Raw genomic sequence first — 14164 nt, forward strand, 5'->3', positions numbered from 1 at the left:
ATGCATGCAGTAGAAGACTTTTTTGAGATTTAACATGGTTATAAATCTTCAAAACATGAAGTTGAGGGAAAAAAAGTAATTTGCCAAATGATACATACAACAATAGCACACTATCCACATAAAATTTGAAAATAGGCAACTCAGTCCACTATTGTGGATGAGGATGAGGATCCATGATGAGCTAAAAGAGTCAACAGTCTGATCCAAGCTGGCGGGTGGAGAGCGAGGCTCAGATGACCTTCGCATGGGTTTACTATCGAGACTGTGTGAGGAAATCATGGCTGTGTGGAGGCCAGAGGACAATCTCTTCCCTGGGCCCTCAAGGATGTGTGCCTGAAGCTCTGGGGTCTCCCAGCCATCGTGGAGTGAAGAGGCCTCTGGGCCAGAGGCCCCCTACCTGGAGCCCACCGCCTCTAATACCCTTGTAGGTAGGGGTCAATGTACTGTCCTACAGGAATTTCTTGCTACACCACGGTTACAAACGCCCACATTTTATTTGCTGAAGTATCAGGCGCCTTCAAGGTTCCAGTTCAATGGCCAGACCATATAGAGGACACATGCATGTAAAATATATAAATACCAAATTCAGGAAAGTAGTTACCTCTGGTGGTGGTGGGGAACAGAAGGGCATCAAGAAGGCATCCTAGCGGCTGCAATGCGTCTGTAACGTCTGTAATGTGATGTGTCAAATGTCTTTATAGCATAGGAAACAAGTGTGATAAAATGTGATGATTTGATTAAGCTGGGAGAGGGCAATGCATTAACCTATAGGGTGGACATGATACTGAACTTCTTCATCTCAAGTTCATGTGCCCGATGTGCAGTAAGCCAATCACTGAGACACCGGTACTTGGAGGTGGACAAAGGTTTTTTCAAATTTGGCCAAAATGAGAAGGTGGGAGGATAGGTTCTCTCAAATCCGCCTTAACAGAAGAAGAAAGCAGGGGGTCTTCATAGGGCTAAGGGGCTTGGGAGGATGAGTTTTGGAGAAACAAAGGGGAAGCCCCACGTGTCTTTCACCCTGGATAAGCCCTTGGGTAACCAGACTTCTTGACATCAGTGGCAGCTGGGGGCTTGTTATCTGGTGGTCATAGTTTCCTTAAAGGCAATCTTTTTCTTCTGCAAAACAAGCTCATAAATCCTTGTGACCCTTGAGTCACCCCTCTGGTTAAACAAGAAAATAGCAAATTAACAAGCTGTAATGATGCCTGGGCTGCGAAGCAAGCATTTGGGCTCAACAAATACATCTAATGGGGACTAAGGTTATTATTTATCTAGGATTTACTTGGGTACTAACTTCTTTTCATCTGTAGCTGTGTTGGGAACAAGGCTGAAGTGTAACCGTGTTCTTATTGAATATTTACAGTTACCCTCAGGTACCTGGCTTCAGAAGGAAGTTGGGGGATAGAGGAGAACCCAGAGCTTCTGGGTAGAAAATGAGAAAAGTCCATTTTGAGGGAGAAGAGAATGACCAGAACTGGCACGCAATCTAGGTTGACATGCCTACTGTTCTATACTCAACAAAGACTTCATGAAGGGAGAAATTCGGCACGTTCTTATTGAGCACTACGTGCCAAGCACTGTGAGTGGGATACAGAGATGATAAGACACGGTTCCTGCCTTGAAGGCACTTACAATCTGAGAGAGAGAGAGAGAGTTTACGCCAAGACTGAGCTCCTGCAAAGCAGAATGGAAACAGTAGTGCAATAGAGCATTAGTAAATTGCTGTGGGGAGCCCTAGGGAGAGACCATCAATATGGGGAGAGGAGGAAGGGGGCAGAGAATTCTTGAGCAAGAAGTGTAAGGAGGAGAAACAAGGAAGGGATTCAACCGAGGGAATCCTTAGGGGATTAAGCTAAGCACAGCCTAGGTGAAAAGGATGTGATGTGCTGAGGGGATGGCAAGCACAGCTGGAGCGTGTGTGCGCACGCATGTATGCATGTATAGCGTCGTGTAGTAGAAATTAAGGCCAGATGTAAGGGTTGGGAAGGCTCTGGCTGCCTTTCTAGTTTTGACTTCCTTCCATAGGTGTGGGAAGCTACTAAAGGTTGGAAATGTTGGAAAGGGCAGTGCGACTTGACCTGCCCTAATAAGTATCTCCCAAAATGGGAGGGACAGTGGGAGAGAGGAAGGAGTAAGTAAGAAGAGGAGGCAGAGGCACGTCCAGGAAAGCAATGATGCAAGCCTGCGCTCAGAGAGTGGCTGTGGGAATAGAGAGGCAGGGACACAAGTGAGGATTCTGTGGAGGTGAGAAGAAGGTATTGCTGAAGGTATTGCTCCCCGGACGTGCCAGCCACCGTGGCACCAGAACTTCCACAACAGACGCCCTGGGGCAGAGGGTGAGGGCCGAGTTGTCCTATGTCCCTGGTGCTGAGATAGCATTCTCCTCTACACGTAACCCTCTCGTCCCCCGTCGCAGTCTAGTACAGAGCTGTTTTCTTAGTAGGTGCTCAGTAACTCAGCCCTAAGGAGCAGCAGGGAGATGACAGACTACATCAGAGACACTGAAGAGTCTTCTCAGCTTTTTGGCACCTGAGATGGAGAGAAGACAAGTTTCCAAAGCTGTGGGGCCACCATCACCCAGTCACGGAGGGCAGAGCTCCTGTGTCCTGTGCCTGCCTGGATTAGCACAGACACACAGACAGCCTGGTGGAGCGGGAAGAGTCCAGAGAGGGACTGAGGGCACCTGAGCTCTCTGTCCAGCTCTGGTCCCTTCTGCTGTGTGACTCCAGGCAAGAGCCACTCTGGCGCTCAGTTTCCTCATGAAGTGAGGGGTGGAATCAGATAAATCCTTTGTCAAGGTGCTTTGGTGGCAAGCAACAAAAATTGACTTTAACAAACTTAAGCAAAAACCAGAAATTGAATTGATATCTAGTTGAAATCTAAGAATATCTAGTTGCTCACAGAATTGTAGGGAGGACTGGAGAACCAGGTTTGAATAAGGACAGGAACCAGGACAGCTTCCAGGTCCAGCTGGCAGGATTTCATCAGTGGTCTTGTCAGGTGGTGGTGGTGGCATGCCTCTCAGTGCACGAGCCCTGACAGCCTGCCCCGCCCCATCCTTGTTTCACTCACTAATATTCACAGTCTAACTGGCCTTGCCCCATTGCGTGCCCACCCCTTGGGGAAGGTAGATCAGGGCGTAATGACTGACATTTCTTCCAAGCTACATGCTGCAGGCAAAAGGCAGTTCCCTAAAGAAAATTGGGGCATTAGAAACCCAAGAAGGTACAATGGATGTTGACTGGCCAAAATTGCTTTTCAAGTGCAAGATTTCCACAGAGCTCTAAAATTCAATATCCTGTAGCATGTGGTGGGGCATGGGGCATGGATGGAACCTAGGAAATGTGGGGCCATAGACCCTTCCCTCTCTCCTGTCGGTTGGAGGGGTGGTGGGTGGTGAGGGGTGGGTAGGAGCGGGTAGAGGGGCCGCAGGAGGAAGGGCCACAGCTTTGGGGGTTCTGGGGGCTCTTCCCTGCCTCTCCCAAGGGCACTTTTCTTTAATCAAGGCTGTGGCCTCCCTGGCAGCTTTGTGAAATTGCTTGCTGGATCCGTCTGCTTCCAAGATCAGAGGATTAGAGTTAATTCCAAAAAATTTATGTGGCGTCCACGCATCTGACAGCCCAGAAAGGCTTGGTTGGGAAAGGGGGCCAAGGAGCTAACGTTTTCAGAGGAGTCTAGGAGATGATCCCCCAGAAAATGTTTTCAAATTCTGGGGAAAACATTAAAAAAAATAACCAAAATTGGAGGCTATGACACATCGACAAATGGAAGCTGAGTTCTCACGAGGACAATCATGGAATCAGGAATTATTCACAGCGAAGGGAAGAGCCTCTGTAGGTTTCCAAAGAAGGGTCAAGACCAGGACTGAAACACAGGTTCTGGTCCAGGCACGGCCAGGGACATGGAGAGAGGGTCATTTTAGTCACCACATATCCCTTGATCCAGGGCTCCAGTTCTACGATCATGAAGAAGGCCATCTTAACTGGAGTCCCACCAAACTCTGTCTTTGAGGGGGCCACTGAAGGATATAGACGGTCCCGGACTACTCAAACCTGAAAACAGACTCAACTCAAGCAAAGGCACGAATCGGGAAACATGGGGTGGGGCACTTAGGGAGTGGGGGCTCTAGGTGTAGCTAGGAAGGACAGGGGCAAGGAGTGGACTGAAGAGTTCCAGTGCGTCCACCCTTCACCACCCCTACTCACCAGTAGGAGCAAAATGTGAAGCCGCCAGCATGTTGTTACCACAGCGAAAAGGCTCCATTTGCAAATTGTTTTCATCACGTAAGAGGCAGATCTTCTCTACCTTCAAGGAAATCCTTATCAACATCTTTGTCCAACACGTGATCCAACTTGGTCTATAAACACTACAATTTGACCCAATGCCTAAGAATGGTCCTCGGGTACCCAGGATCAGTCAGGATGAAGAGAGAGAATAGACTGGGTGAGGCTTGAAATTTGATTCAGAGGAGAGAAGTGGAAGGAAGCCAGAAGGTTAGGTTAATATTGTGGAAACAGTGAATACACCCTGAGTGTTGAATAGCTTGGCTGGCTGAGACCAAGAGCCCCATGCTGCTAATGGTACTCCTACATTAGCTCTGCTGAGTAAGCACATTCATGTGAAAGCGTTTTGCAAAAGCTCACTGGAAGCCTTTCTTTTTTCAATGTTTAGTTATAATTTACTTATGTTACTTCATCTGTAATGAGTGTCAGTCTGTTTTATGTCTGTCTAGGCCATTAGATTGGAAGTTCCTTGAGGTCAAGCATGGTGTCTGATTCATCTTGGCATCCCAGAATCTGGCACAATCCTTCACATATCATCAGACCTCAGTCACTGTGGTTGTGTTTAATGGACAGCAGCATGGACACGGAGCTACTTGCAAAAGACACTGTGTTGTCCACTTGTGCTGATTTAGAATCCAAGAAAGCCATAACGACCTCCTGATGTTAACGACAGCCAACTCCTTAGCAGATTCCCCAATCATACAGGTTGTCAGAAATGTGGCTCTATCTGAGCACACTGACTTGGATCTGTGACCATCCAGGTAATCCTCTGTCCTTCTGAGGAGGAGGGAGTGGCAGCTGCCTTAAGCATAGGCTGGTCGGGCAGCTGCAGTGCCTGCCCCAGTTCTGAACATCCCAGTGCCTGCCCATCTTCCTAAGCTACCGCACACATTTATCTCTTGTTCGTGAGCAACTGGCCAAAAACGGCTTAGGAGTTATCAATGGGAATGAAGAAAAGCACTTTCCCAGCCCAGCATTTCAAACTTGGCTGCCCTCGTTCTACTGGCCAAGGACCTTGGGGGTGACTTTGGGATTAAGGCCAGGAGGTCCAGCCATGCTCTGGGCTCTTCGTCTCCTGGGAAACAGTGCTGACAGAGGACTTTTCAGGTGACATTTTGCTGATTGGCAATACAAGCTGGACATTTTAATGGGGGTAAAATGTAGTTTTGAGGAATAGATATTTCTCCCACTTTTTTAAAAAAAGAAACAGTTATCCTTGTCTAGGGATATTTGTACCCACTTCACTTTCATCACCAGTCCTGTGAATTTTCAGCTAGCTCCATCCTCAATGGGTCCTAATTAGGGATGTGGATGAAGACATGCTTTGCCTGCACCCCAACCTGGGTAGGCCTGGAGGTGAGTTCCTAGGGCTGTGCACAGTGAGAGGCACCAGCTCGTGGGCAGTGTCTGTGCTTAGGTACTAAGGGGCAGTCAAGGGAAATGTGTTTACCCAAATATTTATGGTGCTTATCTCCGGGAGGTAGTGTAGTGGGTGACGTTGATTTCATCTTTATATTTTTCTGTACTGATTGGATTTGGGGACAATAAGTGTGGGTTGTTTTACAATCCGAAAACCTTTACAGCCCTTTTTAGAAAGGTCCAGTGAGGCAGGGCTCATCTATGTTCTCCAAACACATCCTGCTCAAGGCCACCCACTCCCTATCCTTGCCTTCTTGCCCTGGTGGGACTGCTCACTTATTCTTTTAAGATGACCCCCTACATCTCAAGTCCCACCCCTCTGCAGAGGGCTCCTGACAAGCTCCCAATGATATTCTTCCTGCCCAGGAAGCTCACCCATGCCCTCAGGCTGAGACTTTTTCTTATTCTTGTATCCATCTCTTTATAGTTTTAATAGATTTGTATAATTGATTTTGAAGTATTCAAGTAATATGTGAATTAATTCTCCTTGTAAAAATAAGATTACCTCTGGTCTTCTCTCTCCGTCCCCAGGGTTAAATCACTATTATCAATTGGTGTGTTTCCTTTCAGATTTTTTGTTATGTGCTTACTTAAATGCACCCATATATATATATATATATATATATATATATATATATATATGTAGTCATGTGTTTTCATTTGCTTTCTTTTCTGTTTTCATAAATAGTATCACATTTTCAGGCTCTGCAATTTTCTGTTTCTGCTCAATAATATATCTTGACGATCTACCCATGAGATATCTCTTTCTTTGTAAGTGCCGTGTAGTGTTCTAAAGGGTATTTATAATTCCGCATGCTTGGATATTTAGATGGCTTCCAACTTTTCATCATTACAAGCAATGCACACCTTGGGCATGCCTTCTTGTGCATCAGGATGAGTGTTTCTTGAGGATGGTTCCTGAGAAGTGAAATTGCTGAGTCAGATGGCATGTGGCCTTTTCTTTTCTATTTTGGTAGGTGCTACCAGCTTCCTCTCCAGAGTGGTTGGACTCATGTCCCTTGGGACTCTGAGCACATCCCTGCTTGCCCACACCCTCACCAAATCCAAATGGTATCAAATATTTTCATTACTGCCAATATGATGGGTATATTATTGTTCAAATTTTTCCCTGATTATCAGTGAGATTGAGCATATTTTCTTAGGTTTATTTGTACTTTCTCTTATGTAAATTGTCCATTCATGTTTTTTCATTTTTCTTTTCTTTGGAAGGAGGGGGAATCTTTTGGGAGAGGGAGTTTTAATGGGCTGTTTTTATATTCTAGATAATAATCCCTTGTCATTTATATTCTTTGCAAAAGTCTTCCCTCAGACTTTGCCTTGCTTTTTAACTTTGTGAATGGTCTTTTGTACAGAAATGGTATTTTTTTAAATAGAGTCAAATTATCTATCATTGTTCTATGTATTAGTTTCTATAGGCTCAAAAATATTTGTGGGGGCTGGCCCCGTGGCTGAGTGGTTAAGTTCCTGCACTCTGCTTCGGTGGCCCAGGGTTTTGCAGGTTCGAATCCTGGGCACGGACATGGCACCACTCATCAGGCCATGCTGAGGAGGCACCCCCCTTGCCACAACTAGAAGGACCCACAACTAAAAATGCACAACTGTGTACTGGGGGGCTTTGGGGAGGAAAAGGAAAAATAAAATCTTTAAAAAAATATATTTGTGGGTCTGCATGCTATATTTTGTTCCTTTTCTCAACTTCCTCGTGCCCACTCTGCCTTGCTAAGCTTGGCATGCGTGTGCAGTGAAGACTTGGGGAGGCTGTCTGAGCCTGCCACTGACCTAGGACGCATTCCTTAAGTGTACTGAGGCCAACCTCAATGACTGGCGCCGGTTCTTCTCCTGCTAGGGAATTACGAAAAATCAGCTCTGGTTGGAAAGAAGTTGCCCTTTGGCTGGGGTTTGGAATTATTTATGGTTGTAGACATTTGTCTTTGTAAGGTCTAAGTTATCTTCAACTGTCTATTCCAGAAAGATAAATCTTACTATTAGATGATCAAGCACACGTGGAATCCAGGAGACCGAGAAAAAACAGAAGGAATAAAAAAGCTCTTTACTTTCCACTTATGCATTCATGTGTTCATTCATTCATTTATTCAGTCAGTCACTTAGTCAACACATATTTATTAAATGTCTACTGTGTGTCAGGTACTTGGCTGTGAGTTTGGGACACAACAAAGCAAATACCCCTGCCGCTGCGGTGGGGAGCTGACATTCTGGGTGCGCATTCTCTTATCTGTCACAGTGAATTGGTATCAAATTCACCCTGGAGAGACACCTGAGTCCCTCCTCTCTGCAGGTGGCAGCTGGAGAGAAACCCCGTTCTGCCATAAGTGCAAAATTGTGTCTCTTTAAAGCCTGTATGATTCAGTATATGAATTTGGGATGGATTTGTGGATATCAGAATAAAGATATCACAATGTGTGGAAACCTCCAGGCTCGTCATTTGAACTGTGCCTTTAACATGTCCCAATGCTGCTCTGAGCTCTCACATCTGAAGATAAAGTCGAGGCCATTTATATTTTCAGCATGAATTCTTTGAGCCCTGGGGTTCTAATGGGGTCACTGGCACTGCAATGGGCCTGACATCTTGTGGTGGCTTGGCCACCTGCCTGGTGAGGGACTGCAGTTATTTTTGCCTTTGATTCTATTTGGGTTTCCTACCACTTCTCTCTTTCCAAAGGCTTTTGGAATATCCTGAGAAAAGAGATAAACAGGTTTGAAAACAAGAACAAATGTTGCTTTGACTTCAATGTTCTCCAGTAACATCTAGATAGACATGCTCATATCTAACAATGCATACTTTGGGGTACAGCCATGCAAAGCATACTAAGCAGATCTATGTATACTGACCCAGGAAGGGTTAATAAAAAGCACGTTCAAGAGAGTATGTATTGGATGACTCCATTTTGTAGGCAAAGGCAACAACCCCAAGTCAGTGTGTGTGTGTGTGTGTGTGTCTGTGTGTGTGTGTGTCTGTGTGTGGGCACATGCATAAAACCACCTACAAGGATAAATGCCAAACTGTAGCAGTGTTGTTCTTGGGGTTTTGTCAGAGTGGGTCATGGGGGATATTTTACTTATTGTTGAATACATTTCTATATTATTTGGATGATTTATAATAAGAACATGCTATTCTATAATTAGAAAAAATAAAGATCATTTTAAAATACTTTCCATAGCTTTGGACAGTCAACTTTTTTGGTAATGCCTGGGATCTGGGAACAGCCAACCCCGTGGGTACTCCTGTCTGACCTCAGACCTGTCCATTCTTATACTTTCTGTAATTTCACAAGATATGAATAAAAGATTTACTATATGAGACATTAAGTTAATATTTTGTAGTGTTTTTTGGGGTCACAAAAAGGTGCTTCTCTTTTAGTAATATATTGATATTAGTCAATTTTCACAACAGTTTGGAGAGGCGTGGTCTGCCATTTCCCTTTTACAGATAAGGCAACAGGCTCTGAGAGGCTGAATAACTCACCCAGGGTTATAGTCTGCACTTGCTCACAATGAGTCACCCTTCCCTGGAAACTCGTGTGGGCCCACAGCAGGCCTGTTTGTCCCATGTCGCTGCCTCCCGGAGCAGGAGTGGAACGCGGCCCAGGCTAAACCAACCGGATATCCTTTCCCAGGAAACTGAATTTGGGGCTGATGGTCACAGTCCACATGTGCTGGATCTATAAGATGTAAACCCAGGAGATGGGAGGCCATCATCGCCTGCCCTCCTCGTGGGCAGGAGCTGGTGAAGCAGACCCAGAGAGAGGCAGCGAGGACAAGTGAAGAGTGAGCCTGCTCCTTCTCATCAGCTCCCGATAAGTTTCCTTCTGGAGGCCCAGCTGCAGTCCTGCTCTTGGATCCCATGAGACACCCCTCACCACCACCACCATATCTTAATCTTGCTTGAGCTTGGCTTCACTTACTTGAAATCAAGGCGTCCCAAGACCCTCAGCGAGGAAGTGACAGACCCAGAGATCAAACCCAGATCACCGATTGGACCCTGTCCTCCCTGCACTGTCACCACCACCCTTGCAGTGACATCTCCATTCACCAATGCCGTCACTGAGCCACAAGGCCCTGCGGGCTTCTACTGAGGGCGGCGTGGCAGGGGAGAGGAGAACAGTGCTGCTACGATCACGCAGCTGTGCAAGACTGGGACAGATGTGCTGCTGGAGTCAGGTTTATCGGGCTGTAAACACTTTGCAGATTTTGGTGTGTGGGTATGGGAAGTCCTTTCATTTCACACAAACAGCAACACTAGGCTGCATCACCTCTCCATATCTGAGGGATTCCAGGGAAGTGTTTGTTGTTATTTATTAATAATGATCCACAAGCACACCATTGCCTTATGCAAGGTTCACAGTCTGCCTGTGGCCGAGCACAGGCGGGTGGTAGGGAAGTGAAAGGAAGATATAATGTTGCTTTTAAGACATCCACCTTCCTTTCTCTTCTTCCTCCAAATTCAGACTCACTCTTAAGAGAAACCTAAAAAGCAGAGTGTGGTAATAGTCCTGATGCTTCACCCCTCCATCCTTCATCCACATCCTTTGGCAGGTAACCTGCGGCATCCCCTCCACCTGATTCTGGGCCAGGTTGTGTGGCTTCCTAATAGAATGTTGGCAAATGTGAGGCCAACTGAGGCTTGAAACAGTGTTTGTGCCTTTCCACCCTCTTGCATCTCTGCAGTCCCTAGGAGAACGAGAACATGCCCAGACTGGCCGAGGGGAGGATGACCCAGGGGCAGCAGAGCTGAGTGACCTCAGCCAAAGTCATCCTGCATCAGCCAACATCCAGCTCAGCCCCAGATGCGTGGGTAAGCTCAGCTGAGACCAGAACTGCCCATCTGAGCCCAGCCTAATTCACCCACCTGCAGCCTCTGAGCTAAATAAAAGCTCACTGTTATATGCCTCCCTGAGGTTTCCTGGTTGGTTGTTATGCAGCTATTATTGCAGCAACTGATGACCGGTTCATATGACAAAAGAGGTATCTGCACGGGCCACCATGGTACCTTCCTTGGGCAATAATCTGGTTAAGTTTTAAAACAGTTCAGGTGGCCCAAAAGCAATCCCCTCTACAAACCTTTCCTCACCATCACTGCTTAAGAGAGAGAAATTGCTAAATCCCCACTTTTCTCTGATACTGTACATGCAACAGAAGCATTCAGCTGTTTTCAGGCTGTATCCAAAAGTACCCACTGTTGATACAAGCAGTGTCTATCTAGATGCTGCTGGAGAACGGCGGCCCCTCTTGTACAGAGGAAGGGGGCGGAAGAAGAGCTCTCCCAATGTGCACACTATGCAGGTCCCCAAGGCAGGATTCCCAACCCAGACCCGACATCATGCCAGTCCTGAAGAGGGAGGCCAGGTGCATGGAAATTTCTCTTGCCCAGAGGGATCGCCCTGACTTTATGCTGCTGCCTCCAGCTTGGGAGGAGATCCTGGAAGAGTTAGAGAGGACACCAAGGAAGAGGTGCACATACAACGAGAAAGGCAAACAAGGTAAGCGGCACTAGACTCAGGCAGTCCCGCCCGTCAGCTCAATGGACGGAGCTGGAAGGCAGTAGGTGGGGGACGAGGGGAGGCTGGCAGGGGCATGCCCTGCAAGCAGGCTGAGAGGGCGTCTGGGCGCTGGCGCCCACTGCATGGCTACCGCCTGAGCCCAGGGGACACGGAGCTCCAGGCCAGTGGTTTCTCAAAATGGTAATTTCCCAAATTAGCAAACTTTTAACAAGAAGGGGTTGGTGGGGAGACCTACATAAGGTCGTCAGCTTTTAATTTTGCCAAGTGACAGATTAACCAAAACCAAAACCCAAATCCTATCATCTTCTGTCATACCTTTGTCATAACAGGACTTTTTGACCCCAAATAAGTGATAAAAATATAATCTCAGTATAATGAACAGCCTTGCCCCCAAAATGAGTTAGTACTCTTACACCAGCATATATATATATATATGATTATAATTATATATATGTATATAATTATCCCTGCTTTTTTCATTTCACTTTAGACTCGTGAAAGTTTCCTCAGGATGAGTCACTGCTCCGGCCCTCTCTCCTTGCTGGGTGCACACTCCTGCAGGACTTAGCTCCCGGGAGACCCAGAGTAACCCCCCCCGCAAAGGAGGTCTGAAATCTCCGTGTGATGGTGGATGAGGCGATGAGGGGCGTGGCCAAGCAGAAACGCAGAAAGTGCCACTCACTGTGATGAAGAGTCGGCGGTCTGAGATGCGCCCCAGCCCGGGCGCCCGCCTAAAACGATCTAAAATATCTCCCACCTACTCCCCACTTCCTCTTATCCATCTCCCGGCTTCTTCCTGCTCCTACCAGCCTGATGACTCACAGAGCGGTACTTGTACTAAATATGTTGTCAGTAAAAAGTCCTCCACCATCTGAAGAATGTATAACCTGTTTGGAGAAAAGGATAAGCCAAAATTATTTTCTGTGGTTGCAAAGCATGCAACCTTACTCATCATCTTTATGCTTCTGTTGTGTCAGTGGGGTGGACCGTAGTCCCGGAACGGTTACTGTGGGCACGAAATAATTTAGCTCCCGAAGAGACTGCCTCAGGCCCCCGCTCCGTTCCTATCAGCACGAGGGGGAAGCTCAGCTTGCTAATGGCGAGCTAACTAGAATAGAGTGAGACTCTTTCTAGGTATTTGCAGGTGTTGAAACGTGAACAATGGAATCATTTAAATGTAAAGAAACTGCTAAATAACTTCCAGCCCGCATTACTGAGACTGGCGGGTAGAGCTGGGAAAGCTGTGGAAGAAGGAGCCGCGAGTGAGCTGCCTGTGGGGCCCGGGTCCCCGCGGAGAGCGACGCGGCCGGGGCTTTGGCGCCAGCGAGCAGTTTGCAGTCCAACGGGAGGCGGGACAAGCCCTCCCAACCCAGCACCTTTGAGGGCTTGTTTTAACACAACTCTTGGGGTTGAAATCACAGGAGAATAGCATCTCTTTTCTTTCTTTCTCTTGTTCCTTATTTTTTTAGGTCAGAATTAAAATCAAACGTTCACTTTGTTTAAAATGGAAATAGTTTCAGTCTTTTTATAAGCAACCTCGAATTAAAAGATTGTAATTGGCAGCCTTCCCGCTCTCACTCAAGCCTAGTTTGTCTTATTTTAAAACCCTAATTTGCTTCCTTGGAGGCCAGGAGGCATGAAATGCAGGTGACTTGTTGATGCTGTTTTCCCATCAGCATCCCCAAGATAGCCTGCGCAGTGAGGCAGACAACTGTGGCGCAGGCCTCGAGGCTGGGGATGGGCAGACAGAGACGCCTGCCTCTGGGCTGGGGCCGGTGGGAGGGGCTGCGCTGCCCTAGCCTTTCAAGGTGAGATCTGGGTTAGGGGGCACGGCAGCAATTTATAAAGAATGCTAAAACATTCCTGGAGATGGAACACAATGGAAAAAATTGTATTTATTAGAACTCTTTTCAGGAAGAGAATTAAAAGGAATTATTTGATGAGCTGCTTAAGGATAAGCATTAAGATTGCTAGGGGCCTGTTCAAGGAAAAGTCGTACAGGGCTTCTGTTTGCCTGAGCAGAGGATGCAAGTTGGGGTCAGAGCTGAATTGCTTAGACCGAGAGAGGAGAGGCAGAATGCTGCCACTGGGAAGCCTCCGTATTAACCCTTCTGCCACATAGAGCTGCTAAGTCAGCCTCTTCTCTAAACAGATGTACTGCTCAGGACACCCAGAGGCCTGAGATGGTCTGGCCTGGGGCTCTGTGTGTGTGTGGGGGGGGGGGGGGGGGGTGTGTGAAAGCAGAGCCCGTTGACTCCCTAGAATGGCTGCTAATTTACCATCAGGGTCTACGGGTAGGGGATTTGACTCTGCCAGGTCAAAATGAGCTAGAGGACATGCTGTTCCAGGGGACACACTAGCAGATCAAAGTCACATGCCAGTGGCCAGACCACATGGCCTGAGAACTGCCCCCTTTCTACAGAGGAGAAGTCTTCCCAGTTCTTGAACCCAGGGATGGGCACCCCCACAGCTTCTCTGAGATTGTGATGTTTGTGTTAGGTCAAGCTAATACTGATTGTATTAGTCAGGGTTCTCCAGAGAAACAGAGCTGATAGGAGATTAGGTAGAGAGAGAGATATAGATAGATAGATGTGAGGAGATTTGTTATAGGAATTGGCTCATGCAATTATGGAGGCTGAGAAGCCGCAGCATCTGCCATCTGCAAGCTGGAGACCCAGGAAAGCTGGGGGGATAAGTGTGAGTCTGAAGGCCTGAGAACCAGGAGCACCGATGTCCAAGGGCAGGAGGAGATGGATGTCCCAGCTAAAGCAGAGGGAGCAAATTCACCCTTCCTCCATCTTTTTGTCCTCTGCAGGCCCTCAATGATTTGGATGATGCCCACTTGTGTGGTAAGGGCCATCTTCTTTACTCAATCTACCGATTCAAATGCAAAATCTCCTGCAGACACACCCAGAAATA

The 14164-nt window shown here is 47.1% G+C and overlaps 1 long non-coding RNA gene across 2 annotated transcripts in view; it reads left to right on the plus strand.

Moving 5' to 3' along the window:
- The first annotated feature begins 10937 nt into the window (after positions 1-10937).
- The window catches only part of LOC138917359 (uncharacterized), a 41617-nt gene continuing 38390 nt past the window's right edge, over positions 10938-14164 (plus strand). Inside the window, exon 1 of one of the 2 annotated variants that reach the window (XR_011425211.1) lies at positions 10938-11224. This is a non-coding gene — a long non-coding RNA (uncharacterized lncRNA). The remainder of the gene's footprint in view (positions 11225-14164) is intronic. The other variant, XR_011425212.1, reaches the window with a different exon arrangement.

The sequence above is a fragment of the Equus caballus genome, chromosome 14, assembly GCF_041296265.1.
Source record: "Equus caballus isolate H_3958 breed thoroughbred chromosome 14, TB-T2T, whole genome shotgun sequence".
NCBI lineage: Eukaryota > Metazoa > Chordata > Mammalia > Perissodactyla > Equidae > Equus > Equus caballus.